The sequence below is a fragment of the Dasypus novemcinctus genome, chromosome 21, assembly GCF_030445035.2.
Source record: "Dasypus novemcinctus isolate mDasNov1 chromosome 21, mDasNov1.1.hap2, whole genome shotgun sequence".
Classification (NCBI taxonomy): domain Eukaryota; kingdom Metazoa; phylum Chordata; class Mammalia; order Cingulata; family Dasypodidae; genus Dasypus; species Dasypus novemcinctus.
This window is the reverse complement of record NC_080693.1, coordinates 21,805,556-21,813,200: the sequence shown is the minus strand read 5'-3', so window position 1 is coordinate 21,813,200 and position 7,645 is coordinate 21,805,556.

Sequence of the window (7,645 nt, the reverse complement as noted above, 5' to 3'; positions counted from 1 at the left end):
AATCAGAAGCAAGCCAGAAAGGCTGTCAGCTCTTTATTTGTTGTGTTAACCAATTAAAAGGTGTTACTCCCTTGATAATAAAGTGTGACCTTGTCCCACAGGAAATGCACTCCACCTCTCTCAGTCTGGCTCACTGCTTAACTTCCAGGCAGGATCACGCTGCTTTCAGATGCCAAATCATCTGGGGCTCCTGCATAGGTCAAAGGCCTTCTTCGTAGGAGAGCAGATATTGAAACATTCCTTCCTTTACTCCGAGCTCGCTGTCCCTAGTGCTAGTAACAAAGTTAGTGCCACACAGAGCTAATTTCAGGAACCTCTTACATCAGTTTTATTCACAGGGCAGCCATCCAAAAAAGGGCAAGAGATCAGGCTGCATCTTCAGTAATGTTTACACACCCGAAGGGAAGAGTGGGGTCAAGATAGAAAGTGTGAAGCCAGACTATATTATTATATCTGTCCAAACATCTAGATAACTGATTTAATAACCTGGATATCTGCCACAAATGCTTCCCTTCACAAAGCTAATGAGTAATTCTGTAAGACTTTAATATCCTAGAGAACAACATACCACGTCTCTAAAATAACGCATCCCTTGCTGCCAGAACTGGTTTGGTTTGACTTTTGATCCATTCCTTATGCTTTTATGTAACTGAGAGATTTGGCAGAATAAGAAAAACTAACAGTTTTATTGAACTTTTGAGTTTCCCCAATACTTTAACAATCTCTATCTCATTTGATCTTCACAGCTGTGCTGTGAACAGCCAATATGATCATCTCTATATTACCACAAAGGAAGTGGAGTGATGGGATTCTTTGAAATAGTCTAAACTAGTAAAAAGTAGCCTCAGAACTGAACTCAGGTCTTCTGAATCAAATCCTCAGGGTTTTCATCCTATACTAATTTTTTTTTTCTTTTTTGTTTTGGTGGGGGCGTCAGAATTCATTTTGCCACCTAATGAAATGTCCCCTAAAAATTGCATGCACACACACGTACACCATTTTGCTTATCATTTCAAAGGGTTGACATCACCACCAGGTTAAGAAGCACTGTCCTACACTGCATAATCTCTATAAAGGTGAGAGAGCAAGAAATAAGGAAATTCTGAAAGGGGACACTAAGCCCTTAGAAGAGGAGAATTAAGATCAAATTCCTGTGTTCCTTTGCCAAGTTTTCTGTCTTCTCCTGGAATATATTATTTCTCAGAGGGAACGGCATATCCTGAAATTAAATGTGCTAAAAAATACCCTGGAGGGATATATGCAAAAATGGGAACATCTAGATGAAGACAATCCCAAGAGAATATAGAACTCTTTCAGTTCTATATTCTTTCAATGGGAGCTCTTGCTCCCATTAAAATGAAAAGTAAATGCTCCCAGTAAAATGAAAGGGAATAAAAGTAATGGTCAATCAGATGTTTTCAGTGATGGAGAGAGTGCCACCAGCACCATTCAGAGGTTTCTGGAGTTCAGAACAGTGGAGTGCAATGGAAGGATATGGAGGGAATTGAGTGTGGCCAACCAAATGGGTTGACGGAGGTCAAGTGGCAATGACTCTCCTCACATGTGGCCTGGTGGGATTTGTCCCACTTATCAGTGGCACATCTAGCTATTTCCACCTACAAACCCTGGAAAGGCCATGCTCTGGAATAAATATCTGTCCATGTTGAAAGCTGGTCAGTGGTTTCTCAGCCTGGGTCCCCGTCACTGTGGCTGGGGACCCACTGCCTTGCCCTGCCTGTCAGTGCTTGTGGACGTCCTTATTCCCAATGGCTGTATGGACATTTGAACCATCACCTTCCCCTCTTCTGGAGTCTTCCAGATCTTTCTGATTGGATTCCCTGCCTTGCCTTGACCTCATTCTCCAGTGTAACCTGCCTGGGCTAACCGCCCAATTCTAAGCAAATCCTCTCTTCATTTTCCTTGTGAGATTTCACATTCTGAGCATTCCAGGTCTCAGGACTCTCCCTGTCCTTTGTTCTGCCATTGTCCATAACCCCGGGGGTCCTCAGTCTCCACATCAGACCACTGTGACTTCCCTGCACTCCCTGCTGTCCACTTCCTGGAAGGTAACTCCTTCTGGCAGAGGATTTGGAGGGAGTTCATCTGCGCTCACAAGTTTGGACTTCTAGGAGGTGGGGTCTGGGAATGACTAGGAGGGTAAAATGAACAGGCAGCTTTAGGCACAGAACTAGGATTTGCTAAATAAATTCGAAAAGCAGACCCTCAAGCAAAGATCTTGGGTTCCTTGGCTTACGCTCTCCAGAATAGTAACTAACAAAATTGGTCTTTGGTCTTTTTTCAAGTCAGTTACCTCAGCTATTTTAGTGATGGCATTTGTCTATTTGGTGATTCACCCTTAGCTTGGCATTCAACCAACAGATGGTCCATCTAGATAGTGTCTATATCCTGACACAGAATCAAGAATTGCTGTTTATTCATTTGGCTGGATTAATGACCAATTTGTGCCCAGTCAATTGGATTAGATCAGGGGGTTGGAGCCAATTAGTCAACTTGGTTGTTGTTCTTTGTTCTTTTTTTTTTCTTTTTAAAGGGAAATAAAAAGGCACACAGATTACGTTTTGGTGTTTTGTTTTCTTTTTATCACGTGTACTTATTCTACTGAAGCTATCACCATCTATGGAGTGTTTAATCTCATGGAGGTTATAAACAGAAATCAAGGTGACCCTGATGACAATAGAAACAAAAGGTACAACCTAAATGTGGGAAAAACAGAGGGGTGCAAAATAGTTTATACTGACAGAGAACACTGGTTGGTGGGAAACTTATGCCAAAAAAATATCACATCTGTGTGGAATGCACTCATAGCAGGCTTCCTATTTTTATAGGGAAACATATTTTTGTAGGTTAATTCACTGTAGTTTGAATAAAATATCAATAAATTCCATCCAAAGAGAAAATGTGAGATTGATGCACAGAATCTGCATATGAAGGCCTGGGAGTGTCTGTCTGATGATTATCTTTGGCATTCCTTTGGCAAGCTCTTCATTAACATTTTTCTTGGGCAAAGCACCCCCAGCTTGCTTCTCTCCTAGCTGTAAATCAGTGACGTCTTTCAGTAAAAAGCACATAATAACCAATGATACTGATGTCTCTTCTCATCTCAACCTCTTCCTTTCATAAATGTTTCAATTTTGTGGGCAATAAAGCTGCAGAGTAGAACAGAATTCTAAAACCATATCCATAGAAAATAGTAGAACTATCCTTGAACCATTCTGTCTGCTCCTTCTCACTGACCTGATAGATAACTAGGATTCATTTCTTGTACCACTTCCAACTACTCTTGATGTCTGCTGGCTATTGGGAGCTTAGTGTCAGAGGACTTTCTGAAGCTACGACTTTTCAGCAGTAAAAAGTTCCATAATTGATTAGTGATGTCTGCCATTGGCTCAGGAGGAGGGAGGTATAACATGTGGCATGGTTATCCCTCTTCTAGTCACAAGGAGGGACTATATGCAACGTTCTGTTGAGAAAATAACATTCCAATAACATTCTGCAGAATCAGCTAAATATGTCAATTGACAATGGCTCAGTATAACACATAACTAAACTGAGCTGTTTTGTGACTCAGTGCATGTTTAGGGATGCAGAACTGCATTAAATTTGGGGGAAAGGAAACCCTTTGATCACTGGGTGCTGTAATCTGAGACTATTCTTAAAGGAGCTGTGGTAGATTGAATTACGTATGCCAATTTAGACATGTTCTTAATCTTAGTTCACATTCCGACGTGCCTGCGGTGAATCCGTTTTAAATAGGACCTCTTGAAGATAGTATTTTTAGTTCAGGTGTGGCCAGCTGAATGAGGTTGGGTCTGAAGCTGGATTAGTGGTGGCCTTACAAAGAGAAAGAAACCAGAAGCCCGTGTGAGAGAAAGCCATGGGGAGGAGCTGGAAGCAGGAAGTCAACGGAACCCGGAGAGAAAGGAGAGGCCGTAGCCATGTGATGGGAAACAACGATAAAGCCCAGGACCCCCAAGGGGTTTGCAGTCAGCATCAGAAGGTGACAGACTTTGGGAAGAAAGCATTGACTTGCTGGTTCCTAGATTTGGACTTCTCCTAGCCCTGAAATTGTGAGCCAGTAAATTCCTGCTGTTTAAGCCAACCCTCCGTGTGCTATTTGTCATAGCAGCCTGGTAAATTGAGACCATAGCTAAAATAACTAGATTAATTCTAATCAGTAGAGATCTACATTGTAAAGTTAAAAATGAAAAAGTGCATGCACACTCACCTGCCATTGCTAATAACATTGCATCAAACGTGAAGGAAACCACCCCCAGATTACTACAATAGGAAAGCAGCCCCTTGAGGATGGCTGCTTCACAATTAAGTTGTTAAGACCCGAGTTTTCATATGGTCTCACACACTAGATCTTTTCATTTTGCCTCCAGAATGTCACCAGAGGTAGGCTGAATCTGCCCAGGCATCCTCCTGGTAATGTAGACCATTGACTAATTGAAACACTCGACATCTTAAGAAGCTGCTGAGCATTAGAAAGGAAGAAAAAAAAAACATTACTGAAGTCCTCTCTCAGAGGTACTTTTTCCTCCCAATCTCTGGTGTAAGGTCGTAAGTAGGATTCCAGATTGTAAATCAGAAAGCATATTTTATCAATGTTTGTGTTTTGGGGTCCTCATAATGCTAGCACAGAGTTAAATATTTATTGGATGCTTGATTGACAGAATAAATAATGAAGAATGAATGTATGAGTGTAGAGATGAATTAACTCTAGGTCAGGCTAGTCATAGAGATAATTTGAGGTCATTCTTGCCTTCGTTTGCCTGGCTGGGAAGCTATAGGCTTAGAAGAGTCCAGAGGATACAAATTCCTGTGCACTCAGCCAATTCTGAAATGCCACAATCCCAGTGTTCTAATTATGCACGGATGCAAATTTCCTGTAGCTCCATCTCTAGGTGGGGGATGCCAGGGAAAGACATTCTCTTTTCTGTGCTTCCTATTTGGAATCTCACTTGGTTCACTCGAGTGATTGCTTTGTGTCTAGAAAAGGGAGTGAAAGAGAATACTCCTGACCAGTATGACCTAAAGTAGCATTTCCTACCATGTCTCTGGTAAGGGAGAGTGGCAACCATGGCCTCTCCTTTCTTCTTCATTTACATAGACATCTGCATAATGTTTTGTACCCACCACATTACCTTTCCATCAAACAGGTAACCAAAAATCGATTCACACATCTTTGTGGCCTGAAGCTGCTCCTAATAGATGTCTGTTTGGAGTCTTGTTGTTTGAGTTCTCGACTGCTTTGCAACAATCCACCATGGCACTCAGTGGCTTAAAATGCCTAAAACAATAATGAGCTACCAACTCTCAGGATTCTGGAAGTTGACTGGGGCTCAGCTGAACGGTTCTTCTCCTGGTCTTGCCTGATCTAATCCCGTGCTGCACCCAGCTGGGAGCTCGTTGGGAACAGAATGCCCCAGGTGGCCTCCCATCTTTCCTCTCTGTACCTGGCCTCTCTTCATTCAGCCTCATGCATGGTGGCTGGATTCAAGAATGTAAAAATGGAGGCTGTGAAGCCCCTTATGGCCTGGACCTGGAGCTGGCACAGAATCACTTCTTCCACATTCTACTAGTCAAAGCTCACAACATCAGCCAAATGCAGAAGGAGGGCAAACAGCCTTCACCTCTTGGCAGGAGTGGCACAAAATCCATGGCCATCATGAGTCCTTCACAAGGGTGCTGCCTGGTACCCTACCCCTGTCTATGCCTGCAGCCTTCTTAGAGCTGCTTGCCCCCATGTCTTACAGCTAGTTCCACTGGAACCGAGACAGAAAGCAGAGCAGCAGCTTAGGCTATCCCACTCTTAATAGATGGGATGTATAATTAAGAACTGGCCCCGTGTTGCTCCTCAAGTCACCCTGGCTGGCTGTCACATAAAGGAAGCTCTCCATGCCTCTCCTGACATGGTCTCAGTTGGCCAAGCACTTTGACCAGGGCTACTGCCTAAGTTCCTGCTTTTCAGCTCTCCGTCATCACATCACCAGTATTCCATGCCGCTACCACAATTGGGACCCTGCTCTAAACTGTACCTGGTGGTAGAGGCTAGCTGCCTTCCCCCATCAGTCTGTTCTGCTGATTCTTGCCTAGTTTTCCCATTTTTGTCTGTCTATGGTGTTCTGTCTGTCTGAACAGACATTGCATTCCTGAAAATTTCCCAAACTGATTGAGACTGATGTGCCCCTAAAATGCTGTATCTGGTGAACCTGGCTGTGACTTTGGAACAAACTTTAAAAAAACAACAACAACAGTCATTTTACCCCTGGACTTGTCCTAACTTGGTGTGGTTTTTCATTCCAGGAACAAATTCACCTATATCTGTACCTTCTACCAGCTGCTTCCAGTCAACTAGAGGGTCCTCAGCTTAAATCTTATGTTTAGAGTCACCTTGTTTATACCAGTTGTGAATGGGTCACCTGTGATATCCACTGCATGCTGATCTGTCCTGCTTCTTCCATCCCCAGTTCTCAGGCTTTACCTGCCATGAAAAAGAGCAGGGGACATGCAATAGACTTCAGAGGAGGACAAAACCACTTCTTCCAATCTGAATGCTTTGATCATGCTGATCAACCATGAAGTTGATCATATCTGTTTTGGTGGCAGATAGAAAACCCAGTGCAAAGAAACTTAAGTAAGAGTATATTGGCTTAGGTAACAGAAAAGTAGTGTGGGCTGGATTAGGCTGAAGCTAGAGTCAAGGTTCACATGGTGCCCAGCGGGACAGTGTTTCTCTCCATCTGTTGGCTCAGCCAAGTACCACACTGACTCCTTTCTCAGGCTTCCTGTGGGGGCCCCAGCAGCCCTGGGATCTCCCTTTGCAGGGCAAAATGACTGCCATAGCACCACACTTACCTCCACCCAGGGGAAAGAGTGAGCATCCCACTCATTCCTACCCAAGAAAGACCTGTGTTTAGTCTGACTTGACGTGCTTCAGATCCAGGCATTTTCAGACTGAGTCTCCAGATTAAAGAGTTAAGATGTATAGTTTGGCTTAAATCTGGGCCACATGGAGCTCTACACAGAACACCTGAACTCAGATTAAGTGGAGGGTAAATCCCTGAATAAACATCAGGGACAGTGGCTGGAAGAAAGGGGAAAGAATGTTGGGAGCCAAGTGATAAATGCCTACTATGTTGAAAGAAATAACATACTGGATGGCAAGTTCCAAAAACACTTCCAAGGTTGGAATAAAGTTCTCAAACTTGCAAAATAAACTAAAATATGTATGAATAATTTCACATAGATCTGAAAAGTCATCCTAACTGGCACAGGTGTGAAAAAGCCTCTAGTCAACTAGAAGCTCAGTGTGAACCAATAAATGGATTTGACTTTGTAATTATTACAACTATCTAATAATGGAATTGAAGGTCTATCGAGATAGTTTTACTTGTCACTTGATATTTCAAAGCAACAGTTACATGACCACGTACAGATTGTATTTGAGGATTGTAGTCTCATTCATTCATTCATTCATTCATTCAACAAATATTTACTGAAAGCCTATGGTGCAGGCTGAGATCTTCAGAAGCAGATGCCGAGACAAAGTTTGGGATGTAAGCTATTTATTTGGGATCCACGTCTGTGGATGTGGGGAAGGAAGCAGGAATAGGTAGAA